The sequence below is a fragment of the Pimephales promelas genome, chromosome 5 (genome assembly GCF_988280905.1).
Source record: "Pimephales promelas chromosome 5, fPimPro1.hap1.1, whole genome shotgun sequence".
Taxonomy (NCBI): Eukaryota; Metazoa; Chordata; class Actinopteri; order Cypriniformes; family Leuciscidae; genus Pimephales; species Pimephales promelas.
Window position 1 is genome coordinate 5,114,119 of NC_142773.1, and position 14,962 is coordinate 5,129,080.

The 14,962-nt window shown below is 48.1% G+C and overlaps 15 non-coding genes across 15 annotated transcripts; 4 read left to right on the top strand and 11 right to left on the bottom strand.

Annotated features, from left to right (window-relative positions):
- Positions 1–12: 12 nt before the first annotated feature.
- On the bottom strand, positions 13–94 carry trnas-gcu (transfer RNA serine (anticodon GCU)). The gene has a single exon. It is a non-coding gene; the product is annotated as a tRNA-Ser (tRNA).
- A 1,181-nt stretch (positions 95–1,275) lies between these two features.
- trnas-gcu (transfer RNA serine (anticodon GCU)) lies at positions 1,276–1,357 on the bottom strand. The gene has a single exon. It is a non-coding gene; the product is annotated as a tRNA-Ser (tRNA).
- Positions 1,358–2,621: 1,264 nt separating this feature from the next.
- LOC148980828 (U4 spliceosomal RNA) lies at positions 2,622–2,762 on the top strand. Its single transcript, XR_016168706.1, has one exon. It is a non-coding gene; the product is annotated as a U4 spliceosomal RNA (small nuclear RNA).
- A 1,013-nt stretch (positions 2,763–3,775) lies between these two features.
- trnas-gcu (transfer RNA serine (anticodon GCU)) lies at positions 3,776–3,857 on the bottom strand. The gene has a single exon. It is a non-coding gene; the product is annotated as a tRNA-Ser (tRNA).
- Positions 3,858–4,003: 146 nt separating this feature from the next.
- On the bottom strand, positions 4,004–4,085 carry trnas-gcu (transfer RNA serine (anticodon GCU)). Its single transcript has one exon. It is a non-coding gene; the product is annotated as a tRNA-Ser (tRNA).
- A 1,264-nt stretch (positions 4,086–5,349) lies between these two features.
- On the top strand, positions 5,350–5,490 carry LOC148980831 (U4 spliceosomal RNA). Its single transcript, XR_016168677.1, has one exon. It is a non-coding gene; the product is annotated as a U4 spliceosomal RNA (small nuclear RNA).
- A 1,013-nt stretch (positions 5,491–6,503) lies between these two features.
- On the bottom strand, positions 6,504–6,585 carry trnas-gcu (transfer RNA serine (anticodon GCU)). The gene has a single exon. It is a non-coding gene; the product is annotated as a tRNA-Ser (tRNA).
- Positions 6,586–7,338: 753 nt separating this feature from the next.
- trnas-gcu (transfer RNA serine (anticodon GCU)) lies at positions 7,339–7,420 on the bottom strand. The gene has a single exon. It is a non-coding gene; the product is annotated as a tRNA-Ser (tRNA).
- A 1,158-nt stretch (positions 7,421–8,578) lies between these two features.
- On the bottom strand, positions 8,579–8,660 carry trnas-gcu (transfer RNA serine (anticodon GCU)). Its single transcript has one exon. It is a non-coding gene; the product is annotated as a tRNA-Ser (tRNA).
- A 146-nt stretch (positions 8,661–8,806) lies between these two features.
- On the bottom strand, positions 8,807–8,888 carry trnas-gcu (transfer RNA serine (anticodon GCU)). The gene has a single exon. It is a non-coding gene; the product is annotated as a tRNA-Ser (tRNA).
- A 1,264-nt stretch (positions 8,889–10,152) lies between these two features.
- LOC148980836 (U4 spliceosomal RNA) lies at positions 10,153–10,293 on the top strand. The gene has a single exon (XR_016168678.1). It is a non-coding gene; the product is annotated as a U4 spliceosomal RNA (small nuclear RNA).
- A 1,013-nt stretch (positions 10,294–11,306) lies between these two features.
- On the bottom strand, positions 11,307–11,388 carry trnas-gcu (transfer RNA serine (anticodon GCU)). Its single transcript has one exon. It is a non-coding gene; the product is annotated as a tRNA-Ser (tRNA).
- Positions 11,389–12,351: 963 nt separating this feature from the next.
- Positions 12,352–12,433, bottom strand: trnas-gcu (transfer RNA serine (anticodon GCU)). Its single transcript has one exon. It is a non-coding gene; the product is annotated as a tRNA-Ser (tRNA).
- A 1,264-nt stretch (positions 12,434–13,697) lies between these two features.
- Positions 13,698–13,838, top strand: LOC148980839 (U4 spliceosomal RNA). The gene has a single exon (XR_016168679.1). It is a non-coding gene; the product is annotated as a U4 spliceosomal RNA (small nuclear RNA).
- A 1,013-nt stretch (positions 13,839–14,851) lies between these two features.
- Positions 14,852–14,933, bottom strand: trnas-gcu (transfer RNA serine (anticodon GCU)). Its single transcript has one exon. It is a non-coding gene; the product is annotated as a tRNA-Ser (tRNA).
- Positions 14,934–14,962: the final 29 nt, after the last annotated feature.

Genomic DNA, 14,962 nt, shown 5'->3' on the forward strand with positions numbered 1-14,962 from the left:
AAAGACATCAAACGACGAGGATGGGATTCGAACCCACGCGTGCAGAGCACAATGGATTAGCAGTCCATCGCCTTAACCACTCGGCCACCTCGTCACTCTCCTGCATGTGTTGCCCGAAGCTGGGCTGTGGTGTGTTTCTGCCGCTATATTAAGGATGACTTTGCTAAACATGGCAGGCCGGGTACATTGCATGGCTTTGCCAGGCACACTTGGCTCTCTGAAAACGCTAAAGACATCAAACGACGAGGATGTTTGCAGTGTCCTTGCACTCTTCATTATCCTACCCAACCTCGTAGGGAGCTCGTGGAATCGATCCCGAACTCAAACATATTCTTGGACATTGAGCTTTATAACTCCGCCCCTTTGCTACCAGGATCCACAATTCTCTCCCCCCAAAATTAGAAAGCAGCGCATTTTTTGTTCTTTGAGTGAAGAGATAACAATGATAAAACCTTTTTGTGCACATACCTCACCTGTTTCTCTTAGGAGGCTTTGAGACTTGTTGAAAGAACAGAATTGTGCTTTCGCTCCTTGAAAGTGCTGCATTCACTGTGACGGCAAAGACATGAGCTTGAAGACGGTTGGTGTAGTCAGTATTTGGACCTCCCTTAGAATGTATTTTTGTTTTTATAAAGATCATATCCATGCAACAGGGGCCTTCTTGTTTTGATCCTGTCCTCGACAATGTTTTCAGAAATGAACAGGTGCTTTTTCTGCAGCTACAATTAAAATGAAATTCAGCTAAAGCTTGCCTTGAGGGGCACCCCTGCAGTTGACCTGTTCGCTAGGCTCTCTGTTTCTGCAGCTATTTTAAGGATGACGTCGTTAAAGTTGGCAGCAAGGTCCTTTGCCAGGCGCACTTGTCTCTCTCGAAACACTAAACACATCAAACGACGAGGATGGGATTCGAACCCACGCATGCAGAGCACAATGGATTAGCAGTCCATCGCCTTAACCACTCGGCCACCTCGTCACTCGACCAAGCCTGTTTTCCCGAAGCTGGGCAGTGGTGTGTTTCGGCAGCTATTTTAAGGATGATGCTGTTAAAGTTGGCAGCAAGGTTCTTTGAATGGCTTTGCCAGGCGCACTTTGCTCTCTCGACACATTCAGCTAAAGCTCGCCTTGAGGGGCACCTGTGCGGTTGACGTGTTCACTACATTTTCTCTCTGTTTCTGCAGCTATATTAAGGATGATGTCGCTAAATTTGGCAGGTAGGGTACATTGAACGGCTTTGCCAGGCGCACTTGTCTCTCTCGAAACACTAAACACATCAAACGACGAGGATGGGATTCGAACCCACGCGTGCAGAGCACAATGGATTAGCAGTCCATCGCCTTAACCACTCGGCCACCTCGTCACTCTCCAGCATGTGTTGCCCGAAGCTGGGCTGTGGTGTGTTTCTGCCGCTATATTAAGGATGACTTTGCTAAACATGGCAGGCCGGGTACATTGAACGGATTTGCCAGGCACACTTCGCTCTCTGAGAGAGCTAAAGACATCAAACGACGAGGATGGGATTCTAACCCACGCGTGCAGAGCACAATGGATTAGCAGTCCATCGCCTTAACCACTCGGCCACCCCGTCACTCGACCAGACCTGTTTTCCTGAAGCTAGGCAGTGGTGTGTTTCGGCAGCTATTTTAAGGATGATGTTGTTAAAGTTGGCAGCAAGGTTCTTTGAATGGCTTTGCCAGGCGCACTTTGCTCTCTCGACACATTCAGCTAAAGCTCGCCTTGAGGGGCACCTGTGCGGTTGACGTGTACACTACATTTTCTCTCTGTTTCTGCAGCTATATTAAGGATGATGTCGCTAAATTTGGCAGGTAGGGTACATTGAACGGCTTTGCCAGGCGCACTTGGCTCTCTGAAAACACTAAAGACATCAAACGACGAGGATGGTATTCAAACCCACGTGTGCACAACACAACATAATAGCACTCCATCACCTAACCACTCGGCCACCTCGCCACAACCTTTTGGATGTTGGAAGTAGTAATTTGGTGCTTTTCAACCCCTCTCATTAACATGATGGAGATACAGTTCACCATATTGTGTTGGAAATGGTTTGGCTGATGAAAGAGGTAACCCTTCAACTGACCTGCAAGGAGCATTGGGTTCTATGGGTTAGGAGACTCACAACTGTTTTGATAGAGGGAGATCTGCTTATGTTTCATTTGTGTGATGCTTCTGATTTGTTGGAAAGAACCTAGAGAGAACGCCTGGGTCGAGAAAAAGGCAGCATAGCTTGCATTGGACCTCTCTCAGAATATGTTTGCAGTGTCCTTGCACTCTTCATTATCCTACCCAACCTCGTAGGGAGCTCGTGGAATCGATCCCGAACTCAAACATATTCTTGGACATTGAGCTTTATAACTCCGCCCCTTTGCTACCAGGATCCACAATTCTCTCCCCCCAAAATTAGAAAGCAGCGCATTTTTTGTTCTTTGAGTGAAGAGATAACAATGATAAAACCTTTTTGTGCACATACCTCACCTGTTTCGTAGACACACCATGCAGCCGTCAGTGCCCAAAAGCTTATTACATGGCAGTTTAAAGCTTGATACCACCCTGTCGTTCCATGTCCAGATAAAAGCACGGAAGACGCTGCTCCTTTTGCCGGCATTCTTTCGCAGAGGCAATATCGTAGTCTATGAGGTTTAGCCGAGACGTGATCTTTGCTGGTTGAAAACTTTACCCAATACCCCGCTGGGATGACTTGAAATATAGTCAGCCTTGGCAATTTTTGACGGTCTCTTAGGAGGCTTTGAGACTTGTTGAAAGAACAGAATTGTGCTTTCGCTCCTTGAAAGTGCTGCATTCACTGTGACGGCGAAGACATGAGCTTGAAGACGGTTGGTGTAGTCAGTATTTGGACCTCCCTTAGAATGTGTTTTTGTATTTATAAAGGTCATATCCATGCAACAGGGGCCTTCTTGTTTTGATCCTGTCCTCGACAATGTTTTCAGAAATGAACAGGTGCTTTTTCTGCAGCTACAATTAAAATGAAATTCAGCTAAAGCTTGCCTTGAGGGGCACCCCTGCAGTTGACCTGTTCGCTAGGCTCTCTGTTTCTGCAGCTATTTTAAGGATGACGTCGTTAAAGTTGGCAGCAAGGTCCTTTGCCAGGCGCACTTGTCTCTCTCGAAACACTTAACACATCAAACGACAAGGATGGGATTCGAACCCACGCGTGCAGAGCACAATGGATTAGCAGTCCATCGCCTTAACCACTCGGCCACCTCGTCACTCGCCTGCATGTGTTGCCCGAAGCTGGGCTGTGGTGTGTTTCTGCCGCTATATTAAGGATGACTTTGCTAAACATGGCAGGCCGGGTACATTGAACGGCTTTGCCAGGCACACTTGGCTCTCTGAAAACACTAAAGACATCAAACGACGAGGATGGGATTCGAACCCACGCATGCAGAGCACAATGGATTAGCAGTCCATCGCCTTAACCACTCGGCCACCTCGTCACTCGACCAAGCCTGTTTTCCCGAAGCTGGGCAGTGGTGTGTTTCGGCAGCTATTTTAAGGATGATGCTGTTAAAGTTGGCAGCAAGGTTCTTTGAATGGCTTTGCCAGGCGCACTTTGCTCTCTCGACACATTCAGCTAAAGCTCGCCTTGAGGGGCACCTGTGCGGTTGACGTGTTCACTACATTTTCTCTCTGTTTCTGCAGCTATATTAAGGATGATGTCGCTAAATTTGGCAGGTAGGGTACATTGAACGGCTTTGCCAGGCGCACTTGTCTCTCTCGAAACACTAAACACATCAAACGACGAGGATGGGATTCGAACCCACGCGTGCAGAGCACAATGGATTAGCAGTCCATCGCCTTAACCACTCGGCCACCTCGTCACTCTCCAGCATGTGTTGCCCGAAGCTGGGCTGTGGTGTGTTTCTGCCGCTATATTAAGGATGACTTTGCTAAACATGGCAGGCCGGGTACATTGAACGGCTTTGCCAGGCACACTTCGCTCTCTGAAAACGCTAAAGACATCAAACGACGAGGATGGGATTCGAACCCACGCGTGCAGAGCACAATGGATTAGCAGTCCATCGCCTTAACCACTCGGCCACCTCGTCACTCTCCTGCATGTGTTGCCCGAAGCTGGGCTGTGGTGTGTTTCTGAAGCTATATTAAGGATGACTTTGCTAAACATGGCAGGCCGGGTACATTGAACGGATTTGCCAGGCACACTTCGCTCTCTGAAAACGCTAAAGACATCTAACGACGAGGATGGGATTCGAACCCACGCATGCAGAGCACAATGGATTAGCAGTCCATCGCCTTAACCACTCGGCCACCTCGTCACTCGACCAAACCTGTTTTCCCGAAGCTGGGCAGTGGTGTGTTTCGGCAGCTATTTTAAGGATGATGTTGTTAAAGTTGGCAGCAAGGTTCTTTGAATGGCTTTGCCAGGCTCACTTTGCTCTCTCGACACATTCAGCTAAAGCTCGCCTTGAGGGGCACCTGTGCGGTTGACGTGTTCACTACATTTTCTCTCTGTTTCTGCAGCTATATTAAGGATGATGTCGCTAAATTTGGCAGGTAGGGTACATTGAACGGCTTTGCCAGGCGCACTTGGCTCTCTGAAAAAACTAAAGACATCAAACGACGAGGATGGTATTCAAACCCACGTGTGCACAACACAACATAATAGCAGTCCATCACCTAACCACTCGGCCACCTCGCCACAACCTTTTGGATGTTGGAAGTAGTAATTTGGTGCTTTTCAACCCCTCTCATTAACATGATGGAGATACAGTTCACCATATTGTGTTGGAAATGGTTTGGCTGATGAAAGAGGTAACCCTTCAACTGACCTGCAAGGAGCATTGGGTTCTATGGGTTAGGAGACTCACAACTGTTTTGATAGAGGGAGATCTGCTTATGTTTCATTTGTGTGATGCTTCTGATTTGTTGGAAAGAACCTAGAGAGAACGCCTGGGTCGAGAAAAAGGCAGCATAGCTTGCATTGGACCTCTCACAGAATATGTTTGCAGTGTCCTTGCACTCTTCATTATCCTACCCAACCTCGTAGGGAGCTCGTGGAATCGATCCCGAACTCAAACATATTCTTGGACATTGAGCTTTATAACTCCGCCCCTTTGCTACCAGGATCCACAATTCTCTCCCCCCAAAATTAGAAAGCAGCGCATTTTTTGTTCTTTGAGTGAAGAGATAACAATGATAAAACCTTTTTGTGCACATACCTCACCTGTTTCGTAGACACACCATGCAGCCGTCAGTGCCCAAAAGCTTATTACATGGCAGTTTAAAGCTTGATACCACCCTGTCGTTCCATGTCCAGATAAAAGCACGGAAGACGCTGCTCCTTTTGCCGGCATTCTTTCGCAGAGGCAATATCGTAGTCTATGAGGTTTATCCGAGACGTGATCTTTGCTGGTTGAAAACTTTACCCAATACCCCGCTGGGATGACTTGAAATATAGTCAGCCTTGGCAATTTTTGACGGTCTCTTAGGAGGCTTTGAGACTTGTTGAAAGAACAGAATTGTGCTTTTGCTCCTTGAAAGTGCTGCATTCACTGTGACGGCGAAGACATGAGCTTGAAGACGGTTGGTGTAGTCAGTATTTGGACCTCCCTTAGAATGTGTTTTTGTATTTATAAAGGTCATATCCATGCAACAGGGGCCTTCTTGTTTTGATCCTGTCCTCGACAATGTTTTCAGAAATGAACAGGTGCTTTTTCTGCAGCTACAATTAAAATGAAATTCAGCTAAAGCTTGCCTTGAGGGGCACCCCTGCAGTTGACCTGTTCGCTAGGCTCTCTGTTTCTGCAGCTATTTTAAGGATGACGTCGTTAAAGTTGGCAGCAAGGTCCTTTGCCAGGCGCACTTGTCTTTCTCAAAACACTAAACACATCAAACGACAATGATGGGATTCGAACCCACGCGTGCAGAGCACAATGGATTAGCAGTCCATCGCCTTAACCACTCGGCCACCTCGTCACTCGCCTGCATGTGTTGCCCGAAGCTGGGCTGTGGTGTGTTTCTGCCGCTATATTAAGGATGACTTTGCTAAACATGGCAGGCCGGGTACATTGAACGGCTTTGCCAGGCACACTTGGCTCTCTGAAAACACTAAAGACATCAAACGACGAGGATGGGATTCGAACCCACGCATGCAGAGCACAATGGATTAGCAGTCCATCGCCTTAACCACTCGGCCACCTCGTCACTCGACCAAGCCTGTTTTCCCGAAGCTGGGCAGTGGTGTGTTTCGGCAGCTATTTTAAGGATGATGCTGTTAAAGTTGGCAGCAAGGTTCTTTGAATGGCTTTGCCAGGCGCACTTTGCTCTCTCGACACATTCAGCTAAAGCTCGCCTTGAGGGGCACCTGTGCGGTTGACGTGTTCACCACATTTTCTCTCTGTTTCTGCAGCTATATTAAGGATGATGTCGCTAAATTTGGCAGGTAGGGTACATTGAACGGCTTTGCCAGGCGCACTTGTCTCTCTCGAAACACTAAACACATCAAACGACGAGGATGGGATTCGAACCCACGCGTGCAGAGCACAATGGATTAGCAGTCCATCGCCTTAACCACTCGGCCACCTCGTCACTCGCCTGCATGTGTTGCCCGAAGCTGGGCTGTGGTGTGTTTCTGCCGCTATATTAAGGATGACTTTGCTAAACATGGCAGGCCGGGTACATTGAACGGCTTTGCCAGGCACACTTGGCTCTCTGAAAACACTAAAGACATCAAACAACGAGGATTCGAACCCACGCATGCAGAGCACAATGGATTAGCAGTCCATCGCCTTAACCACTCGGCCACCTCGTCACTCTCCTGCATGTGTTGCCCGAAGCTGGGCTGTGGTGTGTTTCTGCCGCTATATTAAGGATGACTTTGCTAAACATGGCAGGCCGGGTACATTGAATGGCTTTGCCAGGCACACTTGGCTCTCTGAAAACGCTAAAGACATCAAACAACGAGGATGGGATTCGAACCCACGCATGCAGAGCACAATGGATTAGCAGTCCATCGCCTTAACCACTCGGCCACCTCGTCACTCGACCAAACCTGTTTTCCCGAAGCTGGGCAGTGGTGTGTTTCGGCAGCTATTTTAAGGATGATGTTGTTAAAGTTGGCAGCAAGGTTCTTTGAATGGCTTTGCCAGGCGCACTTTGCTCTCTCGACACATTCAGCTAAAGCTCGCCTTGAGGGGCACCTGTGCGGTTGACGTGTTCACTACATTTTCTCTCTGTTTCTGCAGCTATATTAAGAATGATGTCGCTAAATTTGGCAGGTAGGGTACATTGAACGGCTTTGCCAGGCGCACTTGTCTCTCTCGAAACACTAAACACATCAAACGACGAGGATGGGATTCGAACCCACGCGTGCAGAGCACAATGGATTAGCAGTCCATCGCCTTAACCACTCGGCCACCTCGTCACTCTCCAGCATGTGTTGCCCGAAGCTGGGCTGTGGTGTGTTTCTGCCGCTATATTAAGGATGACTTTGCTAAACATGGCAGGCCGGGTACATTGAACGGCTTTGCCAGGCACACTTCGCTCTCTGAAAACGCTAAAGACATCAAACGACAAGGATGGGATTCGAACCCACGCGTGCAGAGCACAATGGATTAGCAGTCCATCGCCTTAACCACTCGGCCACCTCGTCACTCTCCTGCATGTGTTGCCCGAAGCTGGGCTGTGGTGTGTTTCTGCCGCTATATTAAGGATGACTTTGCTAAACATGGCAGGCCGGGTACATTGAATGGCTTTGCCAGGCACACTTGGCTCTCTGAAAACGCTAAAGACATCAAACGACGAGGATGGGATTCGAACCCACGCATGCAGAGCACAATGGATTAGCAGTCCATCGCCTTAACCACTCGGCCACCTCGTCACTCGACCAAACCTGTTTTCCCGAAGCTGGGCAGTGGTGTGTTTCGGCAGCTATTTTAAGGATGATGTTGTTAAAGTTGGCAGCAAGGTTCTTTGAATGGCTTTGCCAGGCGCACTTTGCTCTCTCGACACATTCAGCTAAAGCTCGCCTTGAGGGGCACCTGTGCGGTTGACGTGTTCACTACATTTTCTCTCTGTTTCTGCAGCTATATTAAGGATGATGTCGCTAAATTTGGCAGGTAGGGTACATTGAACGGCTTTGCCAGGCGCACTTGGCTCTCTGAAAACACTAAAGACATCAAACGACGAGGATGGGATTCGAACCCACGCATGCAGAGCACAATGGATTAGCAGTCCATCGCCTTAACCACTCGGCCACCTCGTCAATCGACCAAGCCTGTTTTCCCGAAGCTGGGCAGTGGTGTGTTTCGGCAGCTATTTTAAGGATGATGCTGTTAAAGTTGGCAGCAAGGTTCTTTGAATGGCTTTGCCAGGCGCACTTTGCTCTCTCGACACATTCAGCTAAAGCTCGCCTTGAGGGGCACCTGTGCGGTTGACGTGTTCACCACATTTTCTCTCAGTTTCTGCAGCTATATTAAGGATGATGTCGCTAAATTTGGCAGGTAGGGTACATTGCTTTAGCTTTGGGAGCTTTAGCTTTGCCAGGCGCACTTGTCTCTCTCGAAACACTAAACACATCAAACGACGAGGATGGGATTCGAACCCACGCGTGCAGAGCACAATGGATTAGCAGTCCATCGCCTTAACCACTCGGCCACCTCGTCACTCGCCTGCATGTGTTGCCCGAAGCTGGGCTGTGGTGTGTTTCTGCCGCTATATTAAGGATGACTTTGCTAAACATGGCAGGCCGGGTACATTGAACGGATTTGCCAGGCACACTTCGCTCTCTGAAAACGCTAAAGACATCAAACGACGAGGATGGGATTCGAACCCACGCGTGCAGAGCACAATGGATTAGCAGTCCATCGCCTTAACCACTCGGCCACCTCGTCACTCTCCTGCATGTGTTGCCCGAAGCTGGGCTGTGGTGTGTTTCTGCCGCTATATTAAGGATGACTTTGCTAAACATGGCAGGCCGGGTACATTGAATGGCTTTGCCAGGCACACTTGGCTCTCTGAAAACGCTAAAGACATCAAACGACAAGGATGGGATTCGAACCCACGCATGCAGAGCACAATGGATTAGCAGTCCATCGCCTTAACCACTCGGCCACCTCGTCACTCGACCAAACCTGTTTTCCCGAAGCTGGGCAGTGGTGTGTTTCGGCAGCTATTTTAAGGATGATGTTGTTAAAGTTGGCAGCAAGGTTCTTTGAATGGCTTTGCCAGGCTCACTTTGCTCTACCGACACATTCAGCTAAAGCTCGCCTTGAGGGGCACCTGTGCGGTTGACGTGTTCACTACATTTTCTCTCTGTTTCTGCAGCTATATTAAGGATGATGTCGCTAAATTTGGCAGGTAGGGTACATTGAACGGCTTTGCCAGGCGCACTTGGCTCTCTGAAAAAACTAAAGACATCAAACGACGAGGATGGTATTCAAACCCACGTGTGCACAACACAACATAATAGCAGTCCATCACCTAACCACTCGGCCACCTCGCCACAACCTTTTGGATGTTGGAAGTAGTAATTTGGTGCTTTTCAACCCCTCTCATTAACATGATGGAGATACAGTTCACCATATTGTGTTGGAAATGGTTTGGCTGATGAAAGAGGTAACCCTTCAACTGACCTGCAAGGAGCATTGGGTTCTATGGGTTAGGAGACTCACAACTGTTTTGATAGAGGGAGATCTGCTTATGTTTCATTTGTGTGATGCTTCTGATTTGTTGGAAAGAACCTAGAGAGAACGCCTGGGTCGAGAAAAAGGCAGCATAGCTTGCATTGGACCTCTCTCAGAATATGTTTGCAGTGTCCTTGCACTCTTCATTATCCTACCCAACCTCGTAGGGAGCTCGTGGAATCGATCCCGAACTCAAACATATTCTTGGACATTGAGCTTTATAACTCCGCCCCTTTGCTACCAGGATCCACAATTCTCTCCCCCCAAAATTAGAAAGCAGCGCATTTTTTGTTCTTTGAGTGAAGAGATAACAATGATAAAACCTTTTTGTGCACATACCTCACCTGTTTCGTAGACACACCATGCAGCCGTCAGTGCCCAAAAGCTTATTACATGGCAGTTTAAAGCTTGATACCACCCTGTCGTTCCATGTCCAGATAAAAGCACGGAAGACGCTGCTCCTTTTGCCGGCATTCTTTCGCAGAGGCAATATCGTAGTCTATGAGGTTTATCCGAGACGTGATCTTTGCTGGTTGAAAACTTTACCCAATACCCCGCTGGGATGACTTGAAATATAGTCAGCCTTGGCAATTTTTGACGGTCTCTTAGGAGGCTTTGAGACTTATTGAAAGAACAGAATTGTGCTTTCGCTCCTTGAAAGTGCTGCATTCACTGTGACGGCGAAGACATGAGCTTGAAGACGGTTGGTGTAGTCAGTATTTGGACCTCCCTTAGAATGTGTTTTTGTATTTATAAAGGTCATATCCATGCAACAGGGGCCTTCTTGTTTTGATCCTGTCCTCGACAATGTTTTCAGAAATGAACAGGTGCTTTTTCTGCAGCTACAATTAAAATGAAATTCAGCTAAAGCTTGCCTTGAGGGGCACCCCTGCAGTTGACCTGTTCGCTAGGCTCTCTGTTTCTGCAGCTATTTTAAGGATGACGTCGTTAAAGTTGGCAGCAAGGTCCTTTGCCAGGCGCACTTGTCTCTCTCAAAACACTAAACACATCAAACGACAAGGATGGGATTCGAACCCACGCGTGCAGAGCACAATGGATTAGCAGTCCATCGCCTTAACCACTCGGCCACCTCGTCACTCGCCTGCATGTGTTGCCCGAAGCTGGGCTGTGGTGTGTTTCTGCCGCTATATTAAGGATGACTTTGCTAAACATGGCAGGCCGGGTACATTGAACGGCTTTGCCAGGCACACTTGGCTCTCTGAAAACACTAAAGACATCAAACCACGAGGATGGGATTCGAACCCACGCATGCAGAGCACAATGGATTAGCAGTCCATCGCCTTAACCACTCGGCCACCTCGTCACTCGACCAAGCCTGTTTTCCCGAAGCTGGGCAGTGGTGTGTTTCGGCAGCTATTTTAAGGATGATGTTGTTAAAGTTGGCAGCAAGGTTCTTTGAATGGCTTTGCCAGGCGCACTTTGCTCTCTCGACACATTCAGCTAAAGCACGCCTTGAGGGGCACCTGTGCGGTTGACGTGTTCACTACATTTTCTCTCTGTTTCTGCAGCTATATTAAGGATGATGTCGCTAAATTTGGCAGGTAGGGTACATTGAACGGCTTTGCCAGGCGCACTTGTCTCTCTCGAAACACTAAACACATCAAACGACGAGGATGGGATTCGAACCCACGCGTGCAGAGCACAATGGATTAGCAGTCCATCGCCTTAACCACTCGGCCACCTCGTCACTCTCCTGCATGTGTTGCCCGAAGCTGGGCTGTGGTGTGTTTCTGCCGCTATATTAAGGATGACTTTGCTAAACATGGCAGGCCGGGTACATTGCATGGCTTTGCCAGGCACACTTGGCTCTCTGAAAACGCTAAAGACATCAAACGACGAGGATGTTTGCAGTGTCCTTGCACTCTTCATTATCCTACCCAACCTCGTAGGGAGCTCGTGGAATCGATCCCGAACTCAAACATATTCTTGGACATTGAGCTTTATAACTCCGCCCCTTTGCTACCAGGATCCACAATTCTCTCCCCCCAAAATTAGAAAGCAGCGCATTTTTTGTTCTTTGAGTGAAGAGATAACAATGATAAAACCTTTTTGTGCACATACCTCACCTGTTTCTCTTAGGAGGCTTTGAGACTTGTTGAAAGAACAGAATTGTGCTTTCGCTCCTTGAAAGTGCTGCATTCACTGTGACGGCAAAGACATGAGCTTGAAGACGGTTGGTGTAGTCAGTATTTGGACCTCCCTTAGAATGTATTTTTGTTTTTATAAAGATCATATCCATGCAACAGGGGCCTTCTTGTTTTGATCCTGTCCTCGACAATGTTTTCAGAAATGAACAGGTGCTTTTTCTGCAGCTACAATTAAAATGAAATTCAGCTAAAGCTTGCCTTGAGGGGCACCCCTGCAGTTGACCTGTTCGCTAGGCTCTCTGTTTCTGCAGCTATTTTAAGGATGACGTCGTTAAAGTTGGCAGCAAGGTTCTTTGAATGGCTTTGCCAGGCGCACTTTGCTCTCTCGACACGTTCAGCTAAAGCTCGCCTTGAGGGGCACCTGTGCGGTTGACGTGTTCACTACATTTTCTCTCTGTTTCTGCAGCTATATTAAGGATGATGTCGCTAAATTTGGCAGGTAGGGTACATTGAACGGCTTTGCCAGGCGCACTTGTCTCTCTCGAAACACTAAACACATCAAACGACGAGGATGGGATTCGAACCCACGCGTGCAGAGCACAATGGATTAGCAGTCCATCGCCTTAACCACTCGGCCACCTCGTCACTCTCCAGCATGTGTTGCCCGAAGCTGGGCTGTGGTGTGTTTCTGCCGCTATATTAAGGATGACTTTGCTAAACATGGCAGGCCGGGTACATTGAACGGATTTGCCAGGCACACTTCGCTCTCTGAGAGAGCTAAAGACATCAAACGACGAGGATGGGATTCTAACCCACGCGTGCAGAGCACAATGGATTAGCAGTCCATCGCCTTAACCACTCGGCCACCTCGTCACTCGACCAGACCTGTTTTCCTGAAGCTAGGCAGTGGTGTGTTTCGGCAGCTATTTTAAGGATGATGTTGTTAAAGTTGGCAGCAAGGTTCTTTGAATGGCTTTGCCAGGCGCACTTTGCTCTCTCGACACATTCAGCTAAAGCTCGCCTTGAGGGGCACCTGTGCGGTTGACGTGTTCACTACATTTTCTCTCTGTTTCTGCAGCTATATTAAGGATGATGTCGCTAAATTTGGCAGGTAGGGTACATTGAACGGCTTTGCCAGGCGCACTTGGCTCTCTGAAAACACTAAAGACATCAAACGACGAGGATGGTATTCAAACCCACGTGTGCACAACACAACATAATAGCAGTCCATCACCTAACCACTCGGCCACCTCGCCACAACCTTTTGGATGTTGGAAGTAGTAATTTGGTGCTTTTCAACCCCTCTCATTAACATGATGGAGATACAGTTCACCATATTGTGTTGGAAATGGTTTGGCTGATGAAAGAGGTAACCCTTCGACTGACCTGCAAGGAGCATTGGGTTCTATGGGTTAGGAGACTCACAACTGTTTTGATAGAGGGAGATCTGCTTATGTTTCATTTGTGTGATGCTTCTGATTTGTTGGAAAGAACCTAGAGAGAACGCCTGGGTCGAGAAAAAGGCAGCATAGCTTGCATTGGACCTCTCTCAGAATATGTTTGCAGTGTCCTTGCACTCTTCATTATCCTACCCAACCTCGTAGGGAGCTCGTGGAATCGATCCCGAACTCAAACATATTCTTGGACATTGAGCTTTATAACTCCGCCCCTTTGTTACCAGGATCCACAATTCTCTCCCCCCAAAATTAGAAAGCAGCGCATTTTTTGTTCTTTGAGTGAAGAGATAACAATGATAAAACCTTTTTGTGCACATACCTCACCTGTTTCGTAGACACACCATGCAGCCGTCAGTGCCCAAAAGCTTATTACATGGCAGTTTAAAGCTTGATACCACCCTGTCGTTCCATGTCCAGATAAAAGCACGGAAGACGCTGCTCCTTTTGCCGGCATTCTTTCGCAGAGGCAATATCGTAGTCTATGAGGTTTATCCGAGACGTGATCTTTGCTGGTTGAAAACTTTACCCAATACCCCGCTGGGATGACTTGAAATATAGTCAGCCTTGGCAATTTTTGACGGTCTCTTAGGAGGCTTTGAGACTTGTTGAAAGAACAGAATTGTGCTTTCGCTCCTTGAAAGTGCTGCATTCACTGTGACGGCGAAGACATGAGCTTGAAGACGGTTGGTGTAGTCAGTATTTGGACCTCCCTTAGAATGTGTTTTTGTATTTATAAAGGTCATATCCATGCAACAGGGGCCTTCTTGTTTTGATCCTGTCCTCGACAATGTTTTCAGAAATGAACAGGTGCTTTTTCTGCAGCTACAATTAAAATGAAATTCAGCTAAAGCTTGCCTTGAGGGGCACCCCTGCAGTTGACCTGTTCGCTAGGCTCTCTGTTTCTGCAGCTATTTTAAGGATGACGTCGTTAAAGTTGGCAGCAAGGTCCTTTGCCAGGCGCACTTGTCTCTCTCGAAGCACTAAACACATCAAACGACAAGGATGGGATTCGAACCCACGCGTGCAGAGCACAATGGAGTAGCAGTCCATCGCCTTAACCACTCGGCCACCTCGTCACTCGCCTGCATGTGTTGCCCGAAGCTGGGCTGTGGTGTGTTTCTGCCGCTATATTAAGGATGACTTTGCTAAACATGGCAGGCCGGGTACATTGAACGGCTTTGCCAGGCACACTTGGCTCTCTGAAAACACTAAAGACATCAAACGACGAGGATGGGATTCGAACCCACGCATGCAGAGCACAATGGATTAGCAGTCCATCGCCTTAACCACTCGGCCACCTCGTCACTCGACCAAGCCTGTTTTCCCGAAGCTGGGCAGTGGTGTGTTTCGGCAGCTATTTTAAGGATGATGCTGTTAAAGTTGGCAGCAAGGTTCTTTGAATGGCTTTGCCAGGCGCACTTTGCTCTCTCGACACATTCAGCTAAAGCTCGCCTTGAGGGGCACCTGTGCGGTTGACGTGTTCACTACATTTTCTCTCTGTTTCTGCAGCTATATTAAGGATGATGTCGCTAAATTTGGCAGGTAGGGTACATTGAACGGCTTTGCCAGGCGCACTTGTCTCTCTCGAAACACTAAACACATCAAACGACGAGGATGGGATTCGAACCCACGCGTGCAGAGCACAATGGATTAGCAGTCCATCGCCTTAACCACTCGGCCACCTCGTCACTCTCCTGCATGTGTTGCCCGAAGCTGG